Here is a 27,517-nt window from a genome sequence, read left to right as displayed (position 1 = left end):
CTCTTAGGATTTGTATTGCAATCTTGAGGTATGTTGGACAGATGTTCTTTTTCTAAGAGCAGACAAGAAAATTCAACACAATTTACATTACTGTTGGGGATAATGGAGGAGGAGATTCTCTTTAAGAGCCCATTCACACAGGGACGACTTGTCAGGCGACTTAGCCGCCTGACAAGTCGCCTCCCGTTCTGTACAATGGAACCGTTCTAATCGGAGCGACGCAAGTCGCTCCGACTTAGAAAAAGGTTCCTGTACGACTTTGGGGGCGACTTGGGGCGACTTGCATAGACTTCTATACAGAAGTCGTTTTGCAAATCGGCCGCGAAAGTCGTTTGCAGGTCACCTGCAAGTCGTGTTGCCCCTGTGTGAATGGGCTCTTAGAGTAACTCCACTTTTGTTGAGAGAAAAACATTCCCCCCCTGAGTGATCTATGTGCATTGCAAGGATTTTAACACATTTTGTTGAAGATTCCTATCCTTTGGAAAGTGAGTCTAATGGGAGAGGTTTCATAATTATCAATCAGCTGAGCACCTGCAGGGCACTAATGAGGAAAGCTGCTGGGCCTGTATCCCTTTATATGTGATTTCATATTAGAAGTATCTCACCAAAAATGACATTTTTGTTGCAGGGGATGCCTGAATCTGACTTGTATTTTAGGACAGACTTCCTGGAAAATCAGTGAGCCAATCACACAAGCAGGAAATTATGAGGTTTTTTTGTGCAGATGGACATGAGTGGACATTGTTAGCTTGCCTGCTAGTAACCAACAACATGGCCGCCTCTAAGGCGGCGAAAACTTTTCTCCTCCTTACCCAGTGTTCTGTCAAAACAGCCAACTCATCAAAATCTGCAATTATTGCTGCCAGAGAGTCACCAAAAGTTACGTGGTTGGAGATTTTGGTGAGTTGGAGTTTTTGGCAGAACACCGGGTCTCCAGATATCTTTACCAGCTGGCAAGGGAATGACGCAAATCCTGCAAAAATATTTTTTTGGGCATGGAAGTGTGCTGAGAATGTACACTAGGACACATTTACAGCTCAAGACAGAAAAGATAAAGCTTAATTTATTGCAGAAGAGACACAGCAATTTTTTTCTAGTGTACCCTGCCTCATATCTGGCATATGTAAGATGCCAAGAATGAAGCCAGGTGCTGGGATGGTGTAACTTTGTTGGGCATGTACAGGAATTATATCATCAGTGATCACCCAATAGCCATAGAGAAGAGCTGACAAATCTGAAGGAAGGGGCTGAGAAGATGGGGTCTGTCAATAGAGCAGTGATGGAAAGTTTTGATCTATCAGAAATGGAGAATGGCAAATACAAGATGAGCCTGCCATAATGTGCTTGTATGTTGAGCACAATATTGGAAGAGATGCCTACCCTAGAGAATGCTACAGTTCTGTGTAAATCAGCCTTCACAACTTTTGCTGTCCACCTGTGATTTCAGGATAGACAGTGGGAGTCCCTCATAATGATCCCAGAAGGCGATCAGACTCAGGATTTCAGAGCAGAGTGTTCACCAGAAGAGTCCCTGAGAGATAGAAGAGACAGGAAGCTTAAAGTGGTTCTAAAAGGAATTTAACCACCTCAATACAGTGCATTTTCGCCCCCTTCCTGCCCAAGCCATTTTTCAGCTTTCAGCGCTGTCACACTTTGAATGACAATTGCGCGGTCATACAACACTGTACCCAAATGAAATTGTTATCATTTTTTCCCCACAAATAGAGCTTTCTTTTAGTGGTATTTAATCACCTCTGCGGTTTTTATTTTTTGCGCTATAAACAAAAGAAGAGGGACAAGTTTTAAAAAAAGCACAATAATTTTTACCTTTTGCGATAATAAATATCCAATTTTTTTTTCTTTAAAACAAATTTTTTCTCAGTTTAGGCCGATATGTATTCTTCTACATATTTTTGGTAAAAAAAAAATCGCAATAAGCGTATATAGATTGGTTTGCGCAAAAGTTATAGCGTCTACAAAATAGGGGATAGTTTTATAACGTTTTAATTTTTTTTATTTTTTTACTAGTAATGGTGGCTGTCTGCAATTTTTATCGTGACTGCGATATTGCGGCAGACACATCGGACACTTTTGACACATATTTGGGACCATTCACATTTATACAGCGATCCGTGCTATAAAAATGCATTGATTACTGTATAAATGTGACAGGCAGTGAAGGGGTTAACACTAGGTGGTGATCGAGGGGTTAACTGTGTTGCTAGGGAGTGATTCTAACTGTAGGGGGCGGGGACTCACTAGGGGAGGAGACCGATCGGTGTTCCTCTGTACTGGGAACACACCATCGGTCTCCTCTCCCCTGACAGGACCGTGGATCTGTGTGTTTACACACACAGATCCACGGTCCTGCTGTGTTACTGGTAATCGCGGGTGCCCGGTGGACATCGCGGCCGCGATTGCCGGCGGCGGCGCGCGCGCGCCCCCTGGTGGCCTAGGAAAGCGAGGACGTCATATGACGCCCGCCCGCAACGAGAGCTGCGCCGCCTGGCCGTCAATTGACGGCCGGCGGTCGGCAAGCAGTTAAGCAAAATAAAAAACAACAAGCTATACTTACCTGCTCTGTGCAGTGGTTTTGCACAGAGCGGCCCTGATCCTCTTCTTCTTGGGTCCCCTGCTGGCGCACCTGGCTACTCCTCTCTTGCTGGTGCCCCCAATAGGAAGCTGGTTCTGAGCCCTGCTGCTGGGTCCATTGACATAGACAGCGGGACTTGGCCCCACCCCCCACTCCTTCGTCACTGGAATTGATTGACAGGAGCTAATGGCTCCCGCTGCTATCAATCTGCCCAATGAGGAGGGAGACATTGGCGAGAACCGCTGCTCTCCTGCACATTGCTGGATCGGATTGGGCTCAGGTAAGAATAAAGGGACAGGGACCTGGGGGGGGGGGGGAATCCTGCAGCAGAGAAGGTTTTTTTTACCTTAATTCATAGAATGCATTAACCACGTCAGCTCCGGACCATTTGGCTGGCCAAAGACCACTTTTTGCGATTCGGCACTGCGTCGCTTTAACTGACAATTGCGCGGACGTGCAACGTGGCTCCCAAACAAAATTGACGTCCTTTTTTCCCAACAAATAGAGCTTTCTTTTGGTGGTATAAAACCTCTGCGTTTTTTTTTTTTGCGCTATAAACAAAAAAAGAGCGACAATTTTGAAAAAAAAAACGCAATATTTTTTACTTTTTGCTATAATAAATATCCCCAAAAAAATATATTAAAAAAACAGGTTTTTTCCTCAGTTTAGGCCGATTTGTATTCTTCTACATATTTTTGGTGAAAAAAAAAAAAAATCGCAAGAAGCGTTTATTGATTGGTTTGCGCAATAGTTATAGCGTCTACAAAATAGGGGATAGTTTTATGACATTTTTATTAACAATTTTTTCTTTTACTAGTAATGGCGGCGATCAGCGATTTTTATCAGGACTGCGACATTATGGCGGACACGTCGGACAATTTTGACACATTTTTGGGACCATTGGCATTAATACAGCGATCAGTGTGATTAAAATCGCATTGATTACTGTAAAAATGTCACTGGCAGTGAAGGGGTTAACACTAGGGGGCAGGGAAGGGGTTAATGTGATCCTAGTTTGTGTTCTAACTGAAGGGGGGAGGGGACTGTGCAGGGAAACTAACAGATCGCTGTTCATACTCTGTATGAACAGACGATCTGTCAGTTCACTCCTCAGAGAACCGGAAACTATGTGTTCACACACACAGATCCCTGTTCTCCATGTGCCCCGAGTGATCGCGGGAGCCCGGCGGTGATCGAGACCGCCGGGTACTTGCATCAGCTCGTTTTTGGGACCACTTTAAGGTAAAAAACCTTGATGCTTTAGAACCACTTTAACCCTCCAGTAAATGCCAAACACTCAAATATCAGCTATGAGGGGACCAACTCTTTATTAACACAGATATTGGTGTTCATTAACTAAATAATAGTTTTTTTAAATAAAGTAAAGCTTTGTTAAATCATCCAATAGCGTGCTAGGCAATGTTAATTTTGTCGACTAAAATATGACTAAAACTCAAATTAGATGACTAAAATAAGACTAAAACCTAAATGGCATTTTAGTCATAAGACCATGACTAAAAAGTAATCAAAAATTGATATAAAAATGAACATTACTCTGCTGGCCATTTGTAAATCGGCAACACAATTCCATCCAGTACCTATAATAATACCACATTTTTAAACATGTATTCCACTACCACATAAGGATAAGTGAGGAGCATCTACTAAGCTGATGAAAGAGAAATAATTAAGAAAAAGGCTTTTCTTATATTCTTTCTTAATATTTAATGTTGGTAATATATATAGGTAATATGTGCAATGACATTACAGCCAATAGAGTTCACAGTTTTTTGGGGGTTTTTTGTATTTTAAAGTTGCACTTCTGTTTGTCAAAAAGCATTATTTTTGTTTGTTTATGAAACTTGGTTTTATTTATAAAGACATTATATATCACAACGGCTAAATCTGTGTCTGTAGTGCGTGTTCAAACCTTAACCATAAATAATAACATATTATTTGATTCTTACTCCAGGAGTGTAGAATATGTTTGGAAATTATAGAGCAATGTTTTAATAATGCATTACTATTTAACTAAATCCATTAGATTTTAGTTGACTAAAATGTGACTAAAACAATTCAGATGACTAAAATAAAACTAAAACTAAAATGGCATTTTAGTCAAAAGACTATAACTAAAACTAAATCAGAATTTGCTGCCAAATTAACACTGGTAATAGGGAAAATCCTGTTTTTCCCATTAAATATTCTCTTTTTTTAGCTGCCATAACCCCAATATTTTCTCTCTCAGATAAAAATGGTCTCTGCGGCGGGTTCGCCGCAAGATCACTTTTATCGGTGGCAAGAGGGGCACCCCTGTTCCCCTCCCGCCACGCTCCGGTCACCTCCACTGTTTACTGGCGCCGTCGGTAGCAGCAGAGACAATCGCATCTGCTATCCTCACTGCCTGGATGCCGAGTGAGGAAAAGATGGCCCCCGCTCAGCTCCATAGCATTGGAGGGCAGAAATGATGTCAAACGTCACTTCCACCCAATGCTCTTAACCACTTCAATACCCGCCCATAATAATATGACGCCCGCAGATGGGATCTCCCATCCTGGGTGGGCGTCATATGACGTCCTGGGCTTCCGGGCCATCTAGGGGGCGCACACCGCCCGCCGCGTTGCTTGGGCCCCGGTGTGTGTGCCTGGCGGCCGCGATGTCGGCCACGACCAGCGATTGCCCAGTAACACAGCAGGACCGTGGATCTGTGTGTGTACACACGCAGATCCACGTCCTGTCAGGTGAAAGGAGACCGATGATGTGTTCTCAGTACAGAAGAACACCATCGGTCTCCTCCCCTTGTGAGTCCCCTCCCCCCTACAGTTAGAATCACTCCCTAAGAAACATATTTAACCCCTCGATCACCCCCTAGTGTTATCTCCTTCCCTGTTTGTCACATTTAAACAGTAATCAATGCATTTCTATAGCACTGATCGCTGTATAAATGTGAATGGTCCCAAAAATGTGTCAAAAGTGTCCGATATGTCCTCCGCATTGTCACAGTCACGAAAAAAAATAGCAGATCACCGCCATTACTAGTAAAAAAAAAAAAAAAAAAGCCATAAATCTATCCCCTATTTTGTAGATGCTATAACTTTTGCGCAAACCAATCAATATACGCTTATTGTTATTTTTTTTTTTACCAAAGATATGTAGAAGAATACATATCGGCCTAAACTGAGAAAAATTTAAAACTAAAAATTGGTTTGGGCAGGAAGGGGGTGAAAATGCTCTGTATTGAAGTGGTTAAAGGGAATTTTCTTTTCTTTTTAAATGATATTTAATTTTTTTTGTTATTGCATTTTAATGTAAATGTGAGATCTGAGGTCTTTTTTACCCCAGGTCTCACATTAAAGAGGCCCTGCCATGCTTTTTTTCTATTACAAGGGATGTTTACATTCCTTGTAATAGGAATAAAAGTGACCCAAAATTTGCATTAGAAATACATGGGTATACATAACATCTAAAACACCCGATGCGTTTCGCGAGATGTGACTCACTCTTCAGGGGTGGATGCATGTAGGATATATCTGGAATATATATATATCTATTTTTCTGTAAGGCCGCTCTTACCGTTTTGTCCATCAATTATTCGTGTTACATTTCCTTTTTGGTCACTCATTTCCAGATATATCCTACATGCATCCACCCCTGAAGAACGAGTCACATCAGATGAAACACGTTGGGTGTTATGTATACTCATGTATTTCTAATGCAATGCAATCTTTAACCATGTACTAATTGTATCAGCTTTGCCTTTGTTTATGCTACTTTTTATGTGTGATTATTTCTGCAATAAATGTTTTTATCGTATTTTGACATTATATATATATTTATTTATTTATATATATATATATATATTTATTTATTTATTTATTTATTTTTTGACACCGGACCTTTCTTTTATTCATTCTGTTTCATTGTATTCCCTTATCTTCTATAATTTTATTTTCTATTCTATTATAGTCTATTCTTTTATATCCTATTCAAATCTGTTCTGTTTTACTCCATTCTATTCTATTCTACTTTACATCTGAATTTTATATCTGAATTTCTGAATAACAAAAAATTTATCCAAATTTATATTTGGCACAAAACGAATTGCAGCTGTCTAGCTTAAGGTGCACCTAGCAGTACAAACATTTAAGGCCGTATGAGACCTAGAACACCTGTGCCTTCTGCCCACAGCCAAACACCTTTGATCCTTGCAGCGGGCTAAATGCCCAGTGTGCTTTGGGCCTAACAATAATATTCACTGTGAATTGTTATTTAGCAAAAGGTATTAAGTAAAGAAAAAAAAAGGAAGATACAAATGTGCATATTATTACCTTGTAGGTTAAATTTTTCACCTTGATTTTCACCTTTATTCTGATTATTTTTACCTTTTGTATTAAAAAAAGAAAAACAGGTTAACTGAGCAAATTATCTTTTTTTTTTTCTTTTGATTATAAACAACCCAGACTAAAAGCAAATTAAGTTTTTGTGTTATATTATATATGCATATTTTGCAAACTGGTTAAAGCCTACCTTCAATTAAAAAAAAAAAAAAGTAAACTTTAAACTAATACATTTAGCAGATCAGTCAGGATATCCTGTTTTGTCTATCGGTGTGTTTTTGGAGTGTATTGCCTATTGCCATTAACATTGCATATTGGCATTCTGGTTGTAGCTACAGTACATGGGAGTCCACATTCCAGTACCTAACTCTGGGTGCCTGATTGCCCCTACCAGTAAGTCAGGCAATGCCATGCAGAGGAGGGGGGAGGTATGAGGTCAGAGTAAGGATGAGCTCAGACATGTTCGAACACGAGGCCGAGTTATCCCCCCTGAAAACACCCCGCAGTTGCATGTATGTAAGAGGTGTGCAGCATCTACCCAATTCAAATGTACTGATTTTTTGGGGTGCTCAGATTGATCATGAGGTTATGCAACCATCATCACTGGTCAATAGGATTCGTATCACCACAGAGTCGTACTGTGGATACGAAAATTAAGAATAAAATGCCACGTCCTGATAAATTGGATTAATAAGAAAATTTGTGGGACACTTTTTTGGCTGTAGGCGGAGCTGTATAATAATTAGGGGGCATGCGTTTGTAGGCGTGGCATAGCAATAAAAAAGAAAACTGCTCCATGCTGCGGCGAAAAATGGGCATGGTTTATGTGAAATAGTGGGCGCGGCTTAAATGGGAGTGGCTCAAAGGGGTGTGGTTAGAGTCTGAGATGAATGAGGGATGGAGAGGGAAAGGGGGGAGAGAGGAATGAAGGGACAGCAGCCCCAAATCCTACACAACAATAGAAATATGTGTATTCTAGAAAGTTTAACAATCAGCAGATTAAGATACTCCAAACACCTGGTGTTAGCGCTTCAATCATCCCGTCACCATGATTGTTATGGTGTCAGGATGATTGAAGCGCATTATTTCTATTATTACATTGTAATATAAAATGAAATCCTTCAACTCACTATAATGCTGAATCAGTGGGATCCCTAAACGTGTCACTAGACACATAGCCTGCCACCAGCAGAGTCCTTCCTTGCATCTGGTGCCCCCAGCAGAGTCTGTCCTTGCATCAGGTGCCCCCAGCAGAGTCTGTTCTTGCATCAGGTGTCCCCAGCAGAGTCTGTCCTTGCATCAGGTGCCCCAGCAGAGTCTGTCCTTGCATCAGGTGCCCCCAGAAGAGTCCATCCTTGCATCAGGTGTCCCCAGCAGAGTCCGTCCTTGCATCAGGTGTCCCCAGCAGAGTCTGTCCTTGCATCAGGTGCCCCCAGCAGAGTCTGTCCTTGCATCAGGTGCCCCCAGCAGAGTCTGTTCTTGCATCAGGTGTCCCCAGCAGAGTCTATCCTTGCATCAGGTGCCCCCAGCAGAGTCTGTCCTTGCATCAGGTGTCCCCAGCAGAGTCCGTCCTTGCATCAGGTGTCCCCAGCAGAGTCCGTCCTTGCATCAGATGTCCCCAGCAGAGTCTGTCCTTGCATCAGGTGTCCCCAGCAGAGTCTGTCCTTGCATAAGGTGTCCCCAGCAGAGTCTGTCCTTGCATCAGGTGTCCCCAGCAGAGTCCGTCCTTGTATCAGGTGTCCCCAGCAGAGTCTGTCCTTGCATCAGGTGTCCCCAGCAGAGTCCGTCCTTGCATCAGGTGTCCCCAGCAGAGTCCGTCCTTGCATCAGATGTCCCCAGCAGAGTCCGTCCTTGCATCAGGTGTCCCCAGCAGAGTCCCTCCTTGCATCAGGTGCCCCCAGCACAGTCAGTCTTTACACCAGTGTTCCCAGCCTCAGTCCTTAAATCAGTGTCCCAGGCAGAGCCATAGTTACCCCCCCTGTACATAGTTTCCCCTCTCCCCCTAGTTACCCCCTGTACAAAGTTACCCCCCTGTGCATAGTTACCCCCCCTGTACATAGTTGCCCCCCTGTACATAGTTGCCCCCCCGTACATGGTATCCCCCCCTGTACATAGTAACCCCTCCTGTACATAGTTAACCCCCCTTCTGTATATAGTTAACCCCTCTCCTGTAAATAGTTAACCCTCTCCTCCTTTATATAGTTAACCCTCCCCCTCCTTTATATAGTTAACCCTCCCCCTCCTGTATATAGTTAACCCTCCCCCTCCTGTATATAGTTAACTCCCCTCCTCCTGTATATAGCTAACCCCCCTCCTGTATATACGTAACCTGCCCTCCTCCTGTATATAGTTTCCCCCCCTCCTCCTGTATATAGTTTCCCCCCCTCCTCCTGTATATAGTTAACCCCCCTCCTGTACATTAAAGTTAAATTGCTGCAGAGACAAGAGCCAGTGGCGTCACTACAGCTGGTGTCACCCGGTGCAGAAAAAAAATTGGTGTCACCCCCCTCCACCAACTATGGTCCCCCTTCAGTACAGACCACCCTCCCTCAGTAAAGACCCCCCCACTAAGTACAGACCACCCCTCCAGCAGTATAGATTCTCCTCCCTCAGTATAGACCCCCCCACTAAGTACAGACCCCTCCATCAATATAGACCCCCTCTGTATAGACCCCCTCAGTGCAGACCCCCCTCCATCAGTATAGACCCCCTCAGTACAGACCCCCCTCCATCAGTGCAGAAGCCTCCTCAGTGCAGACCCCCCTCCATCAGTGCAGACCACCTGATGCAAGGACAGACTCTGCTGGGGACACCTGATGCAAGGACAGACTCTGCTGGGGACACCTGATGGAAGGACAGACTCTGCTGGGGACACCTGATGCAAGGACAGACTCTGCTGGGGACACCTGATGCAAGGACAGACTCTGCTGGGGACACCTGATGCAAGAACAGACTCTGCTGGGGACACCTGATGCAAGGACGGACTCTGCTGGGGGCACCATACAAGGAAGGACTCTGCTGGTGGCAGGCGACGTGGCTAGTGACACATTCAGGGATCCCACTGATTCGGCATTATGGTGAGTTGAATGATTTCATTTTATATTACAATGTAATAATAGAAATAATGCACTTCAATCATCCTGACACCATAACAATCATGGTGCCGGGATGATTGAAGCGCTAACACCAGGTGTTTGGAGTATCTTTATCTGCTGATTGTTAAACTTTCTAGAATACACATATTTCTATTGTTGTGTAGGATCTGGGGCTGCTGTCCCTTCATTCCTCTCTCTCCCTTTCCCTCTCCATCCCTCATTCATCTCAGACTCTAAGCACACCCCCTTTGAGCCACGCCCATTTAAGCCACGCCCACTCTTTCATGTAAACCACGCCCATTTTTCGCTGCGACACGCTTAGCGCGCCGCAGTTTCTTTTTTATTGCTATGCCACACCTACAAATGCATGCCCCGCCCCCTAATTATTATACAGCTCCGCCTACAGCCAAAAAAGTGTCCCACAAATTTTGCAATGTTGGCAACTATGCATAACGCCCCCCAGCACATGTCCATTACAGCAGAAGGAACATGGCATGAGCGCCCGCCGGCGCCCTGTGTTCAGTGGAGAAGGGAGGGGATGATTCGGGCAGCTAACCCCGGCTTCAGCGTAAAGAGAGAAGCCGATTCATTGGCTGCACGGATCGAGCCCCCTTCCTCCCTCCACTGAACACAAGGGGTGGCGCCGGCAGCCATTTTGCTGAAGCCAGCTGCCCAAAAAATTAAAATGCAAGCATTCCCGATTTTCCTGGGCAAAATCCCGATTCGGGACAGCCTCCGATCGGGACGAGGGTCCCAAAGATGGGATTGTCCGGGAAAATCGGGACTGTTGGCAACTATGTTTGTAGTTGGTGTGCTGTTTCTGCTTAAAGGCAATTTTTGTGAACACTTGATGAAGTTTATGCAATTGTCCCAATTTTAAATTCTGTAATAAATATTCCTTTTTAATCTATACCTGTGTTATGCCTAAAAAGTCCATCATCCACCAATTTTCTTATTAATCCATCATCACTGATCACTGAACTCAGGGTCCTGCAGTGCAAGTTGGCTACCCGATAACCCGTCATAATGATATCCGATGAACCCCTAACTGAGAATGGGGATTCGCACTGAGCACAGTGTGGCTCTCATTTTTCAAAATACAAAGCAGAGGAGCATAAAACTCCACAAAAGCTCTTCTTTAGACCAAGGATTTATAAGTACTTATAGTATTAACAAAAGTATTGGGACGCCTGCCTTTACACGCACGTGAACTTTAAAGAAGTTGTAAAGGCAGAAGGTTTTTATCTTAATGCATTCTATGCATTAGGATAAAAAGCCTTCTGTGTGTTGCAGCCTCCTCAGCACAGTCACTCTTTCTCTCCAACGATGTTCACAAGTCCCTCAGCCATGGACTCTCCTCCTGATTGGCTGAGACACAGCAGCGGCGCCATTGTCTCCTGCAGCTGTCAAAAGTCAGTTAGCCAATCAGGAGAGAAAGGGGCAGGGCTGAATGGCAGCTCCGTGTCTGAATGGACACACGGAGCTGTAGCTCGGCTCGGGTGCCCCCATAGCAAGCTTCTTGCTCTGGGGACAATCAACAGGAGGGAGGGGCCAGGAGCAGCGAAGAGGGACCCGAGCAGAGTAGGATTTAGGCTGCCCTGTGCAAATTCACTGCACAAAGCAGGTAAGTATAACACATTTGTAATAAAAAAAAAAAAAAAAAAAGACGAGACTTTACAATTACTTTAATGGTATCCCAGTCTTAGTCCGTAGTGTTCAATATTACAGCTCTAAAAGCTTCAACTCTTCTGGGAAGGCTGTCCACAAGGTTTAGGAGTGTGTCTATAAGAATGTTTGACCATTCTTCCAGAAGCGCATTTATGAGGTCAGGTACTGATGTTAGACGAGAAGGCCTGGCTCACAGTCTCCGCTCTAATTCATCCCAAAGGTGTTCTATTGGGCTGAGGTCAGGACTCTGTACAGGCCAGTCAAGTTCTCCCACCCCAAACTTGCTCATCCATGTCTTTATGGACCTTGCTCTGTGCACTGGTCCAAATCATTTGTTGGAGGAGGGATTATAATGTGGAGTTGTTTTTCAGGTGCTGAGATTGGCCCCTTAGTTCCAGTGAAGGGAATTCTTAAGGCGTCAGCATTAGGGATGAGCCGAACACCGCCCCCCCCCCGGTTCGGTTCGCACCAGAACCTGCGAACGGACCGAAAATTTGCGTGAAGTTTAGAACCCCATTGAAGTTCATGGGACTCGAACGTTCAAAATCAAAAGTGCTAAATTTAAAGGCTAATTTGCATGGTATTGTCCTAAAAACAATGTGGGGACCCGGGTCCTGCCCCAGGGGACATGTATCAATGCAAAAAAAAAAGTTTTAAAAACGACCGTTTTTACGGGAGCAGTGATTTTAATGATGCTTAAAGTGAAAAAAAAAAGTGAAATACTCCTTTAAATATCGTACCTGGGGGGTGTCTATATTATGCCTGTAAAGTGGCGCGTGTTTCCCGTGCTTAGAACAGTCCCTGCACAAAATGACATTTTTAAAGGAATAAAAGTCATTTAAAACTGCTAGCAGGCTTTAATATAATGTCAGGTCCTGGCAATATGGATGAAAATCAGTGAGACAAACGGCATGGGTACCCCCCAGTCCATTACCAGGCCCTTTGGGTCTTGCATGGATATTAAGGGGAACCCCGCACCCAAATTAAAAAAAGGAAAGGCGTGGGGCCCCCAGGCTCTATATACTCTGAACAGCAGTATACAGGCGGTGCAAACAAGACAGGGACCGTAGGTTTGTTGTTAAGTAGAATCTGTTTGTATTTTTGAACTGGTACATTTTTAAAGTGTAGCTCCAGCCAAAAATTCTATTTTTAAGTTTTTTGGAAAACATAGGGAAGGGTTATCACCCCTATGACATTTGTTTTGCTGTCTGTGCACCTCTTCAGAAGATTTCACCTCACTTTCTGTCCCAATGACAAATGTTTTTTGACAATTTGGGGTTTTAAGTAAAACAAGGATTGGTGATAAAGCATCAGTGGAGAGGAGACACGTTTTTCCCATATTAACTCTTACCGGAGAGAATTTCCCTTCCTAGTGGTAGATTTAATCTCACTTCCTGTTGTCTCCTTCCCTTTGCAAGTAGGAGACGTTTGTAAGTTGGATGTTTGAAAGTAGTTGCCTGCCCTATATACTCTGCAGAAATTGGGGCCTTAGGTGTTGGTGTTGCCACAACACTGTAAGACCTCACAGTTACTCTTGGTGGGCGCAGGAACGGGCCCTGCTGTGAAATATTAGATCAAGAATTGTAATTACATGTCCCTGTTGAACAGGGGCGGAAAAATTGGGCCTTAGGCACTGGTGCCACAACACTGCAACCTCTTACAGATATTCTAGTTGTGGCACAGGAATGAGCCCTCCTGCAAAATATTGCATCAAAAATTGTAATTACACACCCCTGTTAAACGGGGGGCTGAAAAATTGGGCCTTCGGCACTGGTGCTGGTGCCACAACACTGCAACCCCTCACAGATACTCTAGTTGGAGCGCAGGAACAAGCCCTGCTGCAAAGTATTGCATCAAAAATTGTAATTACACGCCCCTGTTAAACAGGGGCTGAATAATTGGGCCTTAGCCACTGGTGGCAGCGCCCAGAACCAAATATATTCTTACAAGCTATCAGCATGATCATTGAGGAGGAAGAGGATAGTCACTCAGCATAACAGGATAATCACTCAGCATCAGCATAGGCAGTCTTGAAGGGATCTGACATTTCAAAAAAAATGATTCGGTTACATCAGCATCCGGTGCTCGGTAGCAGGTGGTGATCCAAGACTGATTCATTTTTATGAAGGTCAGTCGATCGACCGAGTCGGTGGACAGGCGCACCCTGTGATCGGTTATAAAGCCTCCAGCAGCACTGAATGTGCATTCCGAAAGAACCCTGGATGCAGGACAGGCCAGTAGCTCAATTGCATACTGTGCAAGCTCTGGCCACTGATCCATCCTCAAGACCCAGTAACCCAGAAGATTTTCAGTGGGAAAGGTGTCCAAGTCAGATCTTGCCCCTAGGTATTCCTGCACCATATAAAACAGACGCTGGCAATGGTTGCTGGAACCGATCATACCTTGGGGGTGTGGACTAAAAAATTATCTGAACGCATCTGTCATGAGAGGGTTTACCCGTTGGTGGCGCTATCGGCCTCTTAGATCGCAGTACCAGTGTCCACCAGCGGGTGTCTTCCAACGCCTGGGACCTGCAGTAAGAGGTCTCTCCTGCTGGTGGCACTGTTGCATCCTTGGGCCGTAGTACCGGTGTCCACCAGCGGGTGCACTCCAGCAGTGTGGAGCAAACAGCACCCTCTGCGCTCAGGTGTGACTTGAAGTCAATTATAGTCAGTCCTATAAATACCCGGCAAGCCCTCATATGCTTGCCTTGGTATCTTTCTTCCTTGCGCCCTGACCTGTTATCCTGTTATCCTGTTATCCTGTTATCCTGTTATCCTGTTATCCTGTTATCCTGTTATCCTGTAAACCTGTATCGGACCCTGAACCTGTTCCTGAGCCTGTATCCTATCCCATCCATTATCTCCCTTTCCCAACCTGCCCTTGTTCAGTTGCTGATCTCCTGTGTATGACCTTGGCTTGGCTAACGTTTATGTTTCTGGTATATCCCTTGTTCCTGCTGACCTGCTGTGTATGACCCTGGTCTGGCTGACATCTGTGATTCTGGTATTGCCCCTTGCTATATATATTGCTGTTTGTAGTGGGTTTGTTGTGTTGGTTTTGCACTATCTGTATTTTCTGAATTATCACTTATTTTAATAAATATTATTTATTCATTTACATGCGTTTGGGTTATCTCTGTGCAGTCCACACAGTCTGGTCTACTAGTCTCCTGACAGTATACCAAGGCCATCCCTGACCAGACGTGGCTGCACTGAGAAACCGTCCTGTTACGGTGGGCACGCAAAAGATGGACTTTGATGAAATTGTCTATTATTCTCTGCTGGTGGCAGAGGATAATGAATATTGCCGTCAGGGACCGTGACCAACTGCTGGAAACGATCCAAACGGCCCATTTACTAGTAGATCAGGGTCATGCGTTATGAGGATGTTCAGCCTTTGATCCAATTATGTGCAGAGTCAGCCTTGTCATGCATTCCCGAAGGTAGTGACGATTTCTCCCCTCCTTTCAGTTGTGACCAGGTTGAATCCCTGGTATGGTTGTTAGAGGATGATCCGGCTTTCTTTGATGAACATTATTCCGCTTGTTCCCAGCAGGTGTTATCCAATTGCATTTATTCAGTACAATCTCTGGTTAGTCAGGCTGTGTGTGAATCAATGTTTGTTCAACCTGTGCTGCAGGCATGGTCAGATCTCCTGTCTTTAGCTAAGCCACAATATTCCAGCCCTGCCATTAATCATCTACCTTCCAAAAAATCTATCTCCACGTCGCCTATGGCAACTTCAGCTACAGCCCAGTTTAATCAGCCCCCTACCAAATACTACCACCCAGTCTCCAAGTGTCGCACCTATCCTGCCTTCAATGCACCTATCTCTTCTCCTCCACCTGTAACAGTCCCACAAAACCCTTCTCTAGCTACAGTTCCTTGGTCTTCCTTCTGCCCAGCTACTTTCTTTTCTTACAGCCCTGCACCTACATACAAAACTGCACGGGCTAAACCAAAAAAGAAACAAAAATTCTTCCCGACCCACACCATCTTGCCAGTAACCCAACCTGCTCCCACTTCCCAGTCTGATGTCCCGATGCCTGCCTTCCAGCCGGATGTCTCTGCCTTCCAGCTTGATGTCTCTGCCTTCCAGTCTGGGGTGGCCACCTTCCAGTCCAATGCACCCGCTCTCCAGTCTAACGCGCCTGCTTTCCAGTCTGATGTCCTGATGCCTGCCTTCCAGCCTGATGTCTCGGCGCCTGCCTCCCAGCTTGATGTCTTTGCCTCACAGTCTGATGTGCCCACTGTCCAGTCTGTCCTGATGTCTGCCTTCCAGCCCGAAGTTGCGGTGCCTGCTTTCCAGTCTGATGCATCTGCTATCCAGTCTGATGTGCCTGCCTTCCAGCTGGATGTCCCGATGCCTGCCTTCCAGCTGGAGGTCCCGATGCCTGCCTTCCAGCCGGAGGTCCCGATGCCTGCCTTCCAGCCGGAGGTCCCGATGCCTGCCTTCCAGCCGGAGGTCCCGATGCCTGCCTTTCAGACGGATGTCCCGATGCCTGCCTTCCAGCCAGTTGTCTCGATGCCTACCTTCCAGTCTGATGTGCCAGCTTCCTAGCTTGATGTCTCGATGCCTGCCTCCCAGTCTGATGTCCCAGCTTCCCAGTCTGATGTCTCGATGCCTGCCTACCAGCCTGATGTGCCAGCTTCCCAGCCTGATGTGCCAGCTTCCCAGCCTGATGTCTTGATGCCTGCCTACCAGCCTGATGTGCCAGCTTCCCAGTCTGATGTGCCGGCTTCCCAGTCTGATGTGCCGGCTTCCCAGTCTGATGTGCCGGCTTCCCAGTCTGATGTGCCAGCTTCCCAGTTTGATGTGCCAGCTTCCCAGTTTGATGTGCCAGCCTCCCAGCCTGATGTCTTGAAGCTTACCTTCCAGCCTGATGTGCCAGCTTCCCAGCCTGATGTGCCAGCTTCCCAGTCTGATGTGCCAGCTTCCCAGTCTGATGTGCCAGCTTCCCAGTCTGATGTGCCAGCTTCCCAGTTTGCTGTGCCTGCTTCCCAGCCTGATGTCTTGAAGCTTGCCTTCCAGCCTGATGTCTCGATGCCTGCCTACCAGCCTGATGTGCCAGCCTCCCAGTTTGATGTGCCAGCTTCCCAACCCGATGTCTCGATGCCTGCCTACCAGCCTGATGTGCCTGCCTTCCAGTCTGATGTGCCAGCTTCCCAGTCTGATGTGCCAGCTTCCCAGTTTGATGTGCCAGCTTCCCAGTTTGATGTGCCAGCTTCCCAGTTTGATGTGCCAGCTTCCCAACCTGATGTCTCAATGCCTGCCTACCAGCCTGATGTGCCAGCTTCCCAGCCTGATGTGCCAGCTTCCCAGTCTGATGTGCCAGCTTCCCAGTCTGATGTGCCAGCTTCCCAGTCTGATGTGCCAGCTTCCCAGTTTGATGTGCCAGCTTCCCAGTTTGATGTGCCAGCTTTCCAGTTTGCTGTGCCAGCTTCCCAGCCTGATGTCTTGCAGCCTGCCTTCCAGCCTGATGTCTCGAAGATTGCCTCCCAGTCTGATGTGCCAGCTTCCCAGTCTGATGTGCCAGCTTCCCAGCTTGATGTCTCGAAGCTTGCCTTCCAGCCTGATGCCTCGATGCCTGCCTTCCAGTGTGATGTGCCTGCCTTCCAGTTTGATGTGCCAGTTCCCCAGTCTGTTGTCTCAGTGCCTGCCCTCCAGCCTGATGTCTCGAAGCTGGCTTCCCAGACTGACGTGCCAGCTTCCCAGACTAACGTGCCAGCTTCCCAGACTGACGTGCCAGCTTCCCAGCCCGAAGTGCCCATGCCTGCTGCCCAGCCTGATGTGCCTGCTGCCCAGCTCGAAGTGCCCATGCCCGCTGCCCAGCCTGATGTGCCTGCTGCCCAGCTCGAAGTGCCCATGCCCGCTGCCCAGCCTGATGTGCCTGCTGCCCAGCTCGAAGTGCCCATGCCTGCTGCCCAGTCTGATGTGCCTGCTGCCCAGCTTGAAGTGCCCGTGCCTGCTGCCCAGCCTGATGCACCTGCTGCCCAGCTCGAAGTGCCCGCTGCCCAGCTTGGTGTATTCCTGCCCGCTGTCATCTCGGATGTGGCCGCTGTCATCTCGGATGTGCCCGCTGTCATCTCGGATGTGCCCGCTGTCTGCTCGGATGTGCCCGCTGTCTGCTCGGATGTGCCCGCTGTCTTCTCAGATGTACCCACTGTCCAGTTTGATGTACCCGATGCCCAGCCTGATGTACTCTCATCTGTTCGGTTGGAAGCCATGAACTTTGGACAATTGCACCTTGTTGGAGCGTCCGGAGGCTGCTCCTTTAGGGGGGTATTGTCATGAGAGGGTTTACCCGTTGGTGGCGCTATCGGCCTCTTGGATCGCAGTACCAGTGTCCACCAGCGGGTGTCTTCCAACGCCTGGGACCTGCAGTAAGAGGTCTCTCCTGCTGGTGGCACTGTTGCATCCTTGGGCCGTAGTACCGGTGTCCACCAGCGGGAGCACTACAGCAGTGTGGAGCAAACAGCACCCTCTGCGCTCAGGTGTGACTTGAAGTCAATTATAGTCAGTCCTATAAATACCCGGCAAGTCCTCATATGCTTGCCTTGGTATCTTTCTTCCTTGCGCCCTGACCTGTTATCCTGTTATCCTGTAAACCCGTATCGGACCCTGAACCTGTTCCTGAGCCTGTATCCTATCCCATCCATTATCTCCCTTTCCCAACCTGCCCTTGTTCAGTTGCTGATCTCCTGTGTATGACCTTGGCTTGGCTAACGTTTATGTTTCTGGTATATCCCTTGTTCCTGCTGACCTGCTGTGTATGACCCTGGCCTGGCTGACATCTGTGATTCCGGTATCGCCCCTTGCTATATATATTGCTGTTTGTAGTGGGTTTGTTGTGTTGGTTTTGCACTATCTGTATTTTCTGAATTATCACTTATTTTAATAAATATTATTTATTCATTTACATGCGTTTGGGTTATCTCTGTGCAGTCCACACAGTCTGGTCTACTAGTCTCCTGACAGCATCGGTCAGACGGCCACTTTCTCCACCACTCCTTCTTTGACTGACCAAAGCCTCAGCAACACGTTGTCCAGGAACAGGAGTTTGTAACCTCCCAGTCTCTGGGAACGCGTTGCACAGACCTTTCTGCAAGGCCTCCCGAAGATGTTTCATCCTGCTCCCTCTGCGACAGCAAGGTAAGGTCTGCAACCTTACCCTTGTAACGTGGATCAAGGAGGGTTGCCAGCCAGTTTTGATCCCTCTCCTTGATACCACGAATATGAGGATCCTTCCGTAGGCTTTGCAGGATCAGGGAGGCCATGCAGTGTAGGTTTGCTGAGGCATTCGGTCCGGAGTCCTCTGGGTCACTAAGGACGACATGATCCGTAGCCACCTCCTCCCAGCCACGTACAAGTCCATTGGTTTCTTGGGACTGTAAATGATCCCTTAAAGACTGCTGCTGATGCTGAGTGCCAGGCTCCACCTCAATGCTGACACAATCCTCCTCTTCCTCCTCCTCCTCCTCATCCTCATCATCCTCCTGTGTGATCGGCGGGCACGCAGTAACATTGTCTGGATAAAGGGGGCCTTGAGAGCTAAGGAAGTCCTCCTCTTCCTGCCTCTGTTCTGCCTCAAGTGCCCTGTCCATTATTCCACGCAGCGTGTGCTCCAACAGATGGACAAGGGGGACAGTGTCACTGATGCATGCACTGTCACTGCTCACCATCCTCGTGGCCTCCTCAAATGGTGACAGGACAGTGCATGCATCCCTGATCATGGCCCAATGGCGTGGGGAAAAAGAAACAAGCTCCTCTGTCCCTGTCCTGGTGCCATAGTCGCACAGGTATTCATTGATGGACCTCTGCTGCGTGTGCAGCCACTGCAGCATGGCCAACGTTGAGTTCCACCTGGTGGGCATGTCACAGATTAGGCAGTTCTTGGGCAGGTTAAATTCCCTTTGGAGGTCAGCCAGCCGAGCACTGGCATTATATGACCTGCGGAAATGCACGCAGACTTTCCTGGCCTGCCTCAGGACATCCTGTAAGCCTGGGTACCTGCCCAAGAACCGCTGCACCACCAAGTTAAGGACGTGAGCCAAACAGGGCACATGGGTCAGTTGTCCCTGTTGGAGGGCGGAGAGGAGGTTGGTGCCATTGTCGCAAACCATCATTCCTGCCTTAAGCTGGCATGGCGTCAACCACCTCTGAACCTGCCCCTGCAGAGCTGACAGAATCTCTGCCCCAGTGTGGCTCCTGTCCCCCAAATACACCAGCTCAAGCACCGCATGGCATCTTTTTGCCTGCACGCTTGCGTAGCCCCTTGAATGCCTACGGAGCACTGCTGGTTCCGCAGACAAATCAGCAGAGGAAGAGGCCATGGAGGAAGAAGAGGAGGGGTGGAGGAGAGAGGTGTGGCAGAATCACCACTAGTAGTATTTTGGAGGCATGGTGGCGGAACAACCTCCAACACTACTGCACCCTGTCCTGCATCCTTCCCAGCTGCCAGAAGAGTCACCCAGTGCGCGATGAAAGATAGGTAACGTCCCTGTCCATGCCTGCTGGACCATGAGTCAGCAGTAATATGCACCTTACCGCTGACCACCCTGTCCAGCGAGGCCAAGACATTGCCTTCCACATGCTGGTAGAGAGCCGGAATCGCCTTCCGTGAGAAAAAGTGGTGTTTGGGCACCTGCCAATGAGGAACCGCACATTCCACAAAACTCACAGAAGGGGGCAGAGTCTACCAACTGAAAAGGCAGCAGTTGAAGTGATAGCAATTTAGCCAAGCTAGCATTCAACCACTGGGCATGTGGATGGCTGGGAGTGAACTTCTTTCGGCGGTGCAGCAGCTGGGGCAGGGAAATTTGCCTGGTACAATCTGAGGTCGGTGTACCGATAGCAGATTGCCCCAAGTACTTGGCAGTGACATACCTAATTCTACACCTTCATTCCTCTCAGTGCAGGTCTCAGAGAGGACTGAAGGTATAGTGGGGTTCGAGATCCCAGCTGATGAGCAGCAAGGAGAGGTCCTCTTTGTTCTTTGGTGTGGGTCTTTTAGGTGCGCTTGCCAATGAACTGCATGGCAGGTCGACATATGTCTGGTCAAGCATGTGGTGCCCAAGAGGGTGATGTTTTGGCCATGCGAGATACGCTTGAGACATATGTTGCAAATAGCAGCGGTGGGATCTGATGCACTCATCTCAAAAAAGGCCCACACCAAAGAACTTTTGGAATAATGTGCAGAGACAGCAGCGCCCTGCACATGCATACTAACTGTAAATACTGTAGCTGCCTGTCTGTGGTATTAATAGGAGCAGAACAACAGCAATTGTCTTCAGGTAGCTTTAGGTGCACACTGTGCAGAGGACGCACTACACTAACTTGTAAATACTACAGCTGCCTGCAGTACTAATAGGATCAGAAGAACACCACCAATTTTCTTCAGGTAGCTTTAGGTGCACACTGTGCAGAGGACGCACTACACTAACTGTAAATACTGTAGCTAATAGGACTAATAGGATCAGAAGAACACCACCAATTTTATTCAGGTAGCTTTAGGTGCACGCTGTGCAGAGGACACAGTACACTAACTGTAAATACTGTAGCTGCCTGCCTGTGGTATTAATAGGAGAAGAACAGCAATTGTCTTCAGGTAGCTTTCGGTGCACACTGTGCAGAGGACACAGTACACTAACTGTAAATACTGTAGCTGCCTGCCTGTGGTATTAATATACTGTAGGATCAGAAGAACACCACCAATTTTTCTTCAGGTAGCTTTAGGTGCACACTGTGCAGAGGACACAGTACACTAACTGTAAATACTATAGCTGCCTGTCTGTGGTATTAATAGGAGCAGAACAACAGCAATTGTCTTCAGGTAGCTTTAGGTGCACACTGTGCAGAGGACACACTACACTAACTTGTAAATACTGCAGCTGCTATGGTACTGTACTAATAGGATCAGAAAAACACCACCAATTTTCTTCAGGTAGCTTTAGGTGCACACTGTGCAGAGGACGCACTACACTAACTTGTAAATATTACAGCTGCCTGCGATACTAATAGGATCAGAAGAACACCACCAATTTTCTTCAGGTAGCTTTAGGTGCACACTGTGCAGAGGACGCACTACACTAACTTGTAAATACTGCAGCTGCCTGCGGTACTGTACTAATAGGATCAGAAGAACACCACCAATTTTCTTCAGGTAGCTTTAGGTGCACACTGTGCAGAGGACGCACTATATTAACTGTAAATACTGTAGCTAATAGGACTAATAGGATCAGAAGAACACCAGCAATTTTCTTCAGGTAGCTGTAAATACTGTAAAGACACCTGCCTGCCTGTCAGTAGGAAGAGAATAACAGGAACGGATCTAGCTAAACTGAATACAGCATATATATATATATATAGATATATATATATCTATATATATATATATCTATATATATATAGATATATATATATACACACACACAACACCTAGGATGTATATGTATACACAATACACTGTAATTGCAGCTAACTGGTTTGCCAGCCTACTCTATCTAACTTAAATCAAATGACACTGTCTCTCTGTCTATCTCTCCGCCGCCGCAACACACTACACAAGGCTGCCACCCAGGCGGCCTTATATAGTGTGAGGCATGTACTAAACCCCCTGAGCCATAATTGGCCAAAGCCACCCTGGCTTTGGCCAATTACGGCTCTCTATACAGACGGCGCTATGATTGGCCAAGCATGCGGGTCATAGTGCATGCTTGGCCAATCATCAGCCAGCAATGCACTGCGATGCCGCAGTGAATTATGGTCCATGACGCGCCACTCGAATTTGGCGCAAACGGCCTATATCATTCGTAATTCAACGAACGGGCGAACATACGATGTTCTAGTCGAACATGGGTTCGACTCGAACACGAAGCTCATCCCTAATCAGCATACCAAGACATTTTGGACAATTTCATGCTCCCAACTTTTTGGGAACAGTTTGGAGATGGCCCTTCCTGTTCCAACATGACAATGTCAATATTGAACCCTGAAGGAATAAGACTGGGATGCCATTAAAGTTCATGTGCATGTAAAGGCAGGTGTCCCAATACTTTTGGTAACGCCTGCCAATTGGCTAATTGGAGGTTATTGAATAATTAGCAGGACATTACTTAATCCAAGCCAGATCCCTCATAGTTGGTGTAAAACAGCATTGAGCAGAACACCTAATTTTTTTAAACCAAGTGTGCTACAACGCAGGGATGACTTGTATCTGTGCACTGTGCTGTGCTCTAGCACAAACGCTATTCGTAAAGAATGGCAACGCAATGCAACACACATATACAGCATGTTAGTGGCATTCACATTATATTATAAGGTGTGTTATGATGTGCAGTATGATTGCACTGATGTGTGAAAGAGCCATTAAAAGTATCAGTTTAAAGGTCTTCGTTTTAGCACAGGTTCAGTGTGAAGATGCATGCAAACTATTTCCTAAATAAATTATCTGCATATGAAGTAATTCTTTTAGTGTCAATAAGGAATGAAAGCCACACTTCCTTCCTTTTTATCAGCAATAGTTTAGTTACAATTATTGTGTGCGACTCTGGGTGTGGTTGCCACCATCCTTGTTAATTATATCTGGAAAACCACAATTGCTCTTTATAGAACTTTGAAGGCAACTTCTAAACAAAAAATAAGATTAAAATAATAACCTTTATTTTCTGGATTTAAAAGGTTTCAACTACATATATTACATAGTATAAATTATTGTACAAAATTGGGTTGCAACATCAAGAAGTGCGATCCAAATGGTTTCCCCCACAGCTGATGATTTAGCTAGCAGTTATTGGATTACTGTTTGGCCCACTCAGCCTAGGGACTCCTGAGGACCACCATTTGGATCACATAACTATTTTTTGGTTAGAAGTTGCCTTCAAAGTTCTATAAAGAGCAATTGTGGTTTTCCAGATACAACAAACATTTAGCCCGGGTTCACACATGTGCGGAGCGAATTGAAGCTCAGGTTTCACTGGGAAGATAAAAATCAGTTGTTCAAAGGCTTCTCTGCGTCGGAGCTGCCGATCAGTGAGTAGGGAGAGGGGGAGGTGTAGTGAGGAGAAGGAGAAAATTCTTGTTCAGAAAGCAATGCATCTGCGAATCAGATGCGTACCCTTTGGAGATAATGGGCTTGTAATTCGCACCGCAATGCCCAAAAAACGCACACGTTTTTTGTGCAATGAGCAGTGCGAATGCAACGCACATATGTGAACCAGATACATTCAAATGAATGTATTTTAAAATGTCCTGCGAATTGGATGCGGTGTAAGCCGCATCTAATTCACATAGGTGTGAACGGGGGCTTAGTTATCATCTAAGTAGACTTTTTAGGTATATTTAAAAGTTTAATTCAGGTTTTCAGAAAAAAATAAGAAAGGTAAACCAACCATACCTACAGAAAACACAAGTGGACATGAGCGTGGGATCTGGTTAGAAAGTCTTCTATCTGAATTGTGTAGAAGTTTGGGGGAGGGGGAAAGGAGAGTTTGGGACTTTATATGAAACACCCTGAGGTGTCTCCATCCCGCGGGACTTTAGATGAAGCACCCTGAGGTGCCTCCATCCCTTATGGCATTTTAAAAAGGGGGAGTTGGGACTTTATATGAAGCATTGAAGTAGTGGAGGTAAATTAATATAAACACATTTATTTGGTAGCATGGGTCTGCATACATGAAAATATTTCATATCCTATATACACAAAAAGCGTGCACAAGGGCTGAGTGTATAGAATGGAAAAATACCTGCATAACATCATATGGTCAGAATGATGAACATGTATATACACATAAAAATGACATATCTATACCAAAATCAGCAGGCTTAACACCAGCACCTGTACCCGCAAGGTACATCTGTATCCACCAGATGGTATAAAAAATGAAATGTATAAATAGTCAATGAGTGGTTGGATAAATAAATAAATCACAATCCGTAGGAGGTATATGGTTGTGGCATCAAAATAGAGCTCTACGCGTTTCGTGGGTTTTCCCACTCGTCAGGAGCGGATGCGCCAGACATTTCTATGGAAAAAAGATTTGAGGAAATATTCTTGTCAAAGGAATTCAAAAAATGTTATTTCTATAGCTATAGATGGTTAACCATTAGCACTCACCAACCCAGGCAGGGCCGCAAAGTGGGATGATTGGTGCACCGATACATTATTATACTATTTATACATTTCATTTTTTATACCATCTGGTGGACACAGATGTACCTTGCGGGTACAGGTGCTGGTGTTAAGCCTGCTGCTTTTGGTATAGACATGTCATTTTTATGTGTATATACATGTTCATCATTCTGACCATATGATGGTATGCAGGTATTTTTCCATTCTATACACTCAGCCCTTGTGCACGCTTTTTGTGTATACAGGATATGAAATATTTTCATGTATGCAGACCCATGCTACCAAATAAATTTGTTTATATTAATTTACCTCCACTACTTCATTGCTTCATATAAAGTCCCAACTCCCCCTTTTTAAAATTCTATCTGAATCGGACAAATAAACAATAGCAGCTTACATCACAGCAGCCAGTTGTCAGCCGAACTGGTGTAAGATCAAGGCATCACAGTCCAGGCAAAGAGCGAGATGTGGAGAACTCATCAGTGCCGGCTGGAACTCTCTATGTAGACCAAAGCAGCATTCCCCGCTGCTGTGTGAACTTCTGACAGGATCATGCATCAAATAAGAGAGTGGCAACACATTTTGAAGTTGCACCTCTTTGTCAAGCCTGCCCCAATCAGTTACTTGGGGATTTATGCACAAAACGAGAATGGGAAAGGTGTGGCACACAGATAACTGACCCGACCACACTGGAATCTAGCTGGAACCGATTCAAACAAGCAGAACAGGCGATGCTGGCTATAAATCCATCATGCATTTTAAAAACTATTAACTGTTGATTATTATCTATATTCATAAATTATTACATACCTAAAGTGTTACAAAACCCACAACCGTAAAATCTGTCTGTATATGTAGAATAGCATGCTTGTTATACTCACTGTGGAACTTAATGGGTTAATCCTCTGCATTGTGTAAAAAGGCTCTTTGATCCTGTATGGACAGATCCTCCCCCTCCTGCAGGGTCTCTCTTGGCAAGGCCAGATAAGACACAGTGAGGGAAATCCTTCTGCACATGCTCAGTTTGGTCTCTATTGCTGGAGAGAACATTTCCTTGTTGATCAAAACTAGCCAGGTCACATGGTATGACTTCACACATTTGGGCGTGTATACAAATCCTAAATGACAGCCCGGTCCCTCCCTCCTCCTCCATGCCTATGTAGCGTCACATATGGTGACCCATCACATTTCGCTACCCGCTGGAGTGCGCATGCGCGACGCTGCCATATGCGTTCCAACACTTTTACGACAAAACTCGACACCCTTCACGGACTCGCTTCGCTCACCCGCTTCGGGCACAGCCTCGCTTCGCTTGGCATAATTATAATCTAACTCTATGTCCACTTGAATGGTGGGGCTTGAACCTGGACTTAGGGGTGGAGTTTTGTCGTAAAAGTGTTGGAACGCATATGGTGGCATCGCGCATGCGCACTCCAGCGGGTAGCGAAATGGGTCGCCATATGTGATGCTACACTCAGTAACTAAAAAAGAACACAGTGGGTGGGATGTCACATCTTGATGGATGGATGGATGATCCGACTCCCATAACAGCATGAGGACACATGCTATAGTGAAAATCTCCTCCTACCTGAACACTCAGCACTCAGGCAGACCCTGCAGTTTATCACGTGACCGCAGTATACAGATCAGCCTAAAAGGTATATAGTGGCAGTATTTTAATGTAAAAAAAGATTTATAAGCTGTGGGCACTAGGGGGGGGGGGGGGGGTGGAGGGGCGGATGAACTATTTTCATATTACTGGGTTTAGTACCACTTTAATACATTGCTATGTCAAATGATATATGAATCATCAGCTAAAAATGAATGAATTTGCCTGTCATAAGTAAAATGGACACTGATAGCTCATCACCTATGGAGGTAAGTACAGCGGTTAGCAGAAGGGTGCAAGAGGCTAGTTCACCTTTTCATTTTTTCTGAAAATATGAACTAACCCTTTAAGTAAAATGGACTGTGATTTTGCTTTTGTGAGAAATAAACACTTTCCTACCTTTTCTCTTGACACATAATATTGCAACAGCTGCTATTATTGTAAGTATCACAACGCCAGCAATCACAGGTATAATGATGTAGAGTGTAGAGCTCTTTGTATCTGTAGAATACAAAAGATAAAGTAAAAATATCAGCATACTGGACCACAAGTTATGTGTTAAAATGATTGCCTTTAACCACTTGCTTACTGGGCACTTAAACCCCCCTCCTGTCCAGACCAATTTTCAGCTTTTAGCGCTGTCGCACTTTGAATGACAATTGCGCGGTCATACAACACGGTACCCAAATGAAATTTTTATCATTTTTTTCCCACAAATAGAGCTTTCTTTTGATGGTATTTGATCACCTCTACGGTTTTTATTTTTTGTTAAAAAAATTTAAAAAGACAGAATTTTTTTTAAAAAAATTATATTTTTTTTATATTTTGTTATCAATTTTTGCAAACAGTTAATTTTTCTCCTTCATTGATGTACGCTGATGAGGCGGCACTGATGGGCACCGATAGGTGGCAGTGATGGGCACTGATGGGTGGCGGTTATGGGCACTGATGGGTGGCAGTGTTGGGCACTGATTGGGCACTGACTGATGGCAGCACTGCTAGGTGGCACTAATAGGTGGCACTTGTGGGCATTGATAGGTGGCACTTGTGGGCATTGATAGGTGGCACTTGTGGGCATTGATA

The 27,517-nt window shown here is 45.8% G+C and overlaps 1 long non-coding RNA gene across 1 annotated transcript; it reads right to left on the bottom strand.

Annotated features, from left to right (window-relative positions):
• On the bottom strand, positions 1-26,938 carry LOC141147620 (uncharacterized). Its single transcript, XR_012245075.1, has 3 exons — positions 26,834-26,938; positions 6,922-6,975; positions 1-52 (listed from the first exon to the last, which is right to left on the bottom strand). It is a non-coding gene; the product is annotated as an uncharacterized lncRNA (long non-coding RNA).
• Positions 26,939-27,517: the final 579 nt, after the last annotated feature.

This window comes from Aquarana catesbeiana, linkage group LG06 (assembly GCF_042186555.1).
Source record: "Aquarana catesbeiana isolate 2022-GZ linkage group LG06, ASM4218655v1, whole genome shotgun sequence".
Lineage (NCBI taxonomy): Eukaryota > Metazoa > Chordata > Amphibia > Anura > Ranidae > Aquarana > Aquarana catesbeiana.
This window is presented reverse-complemented; position numbering and strand designations above follow the sequence as displayed.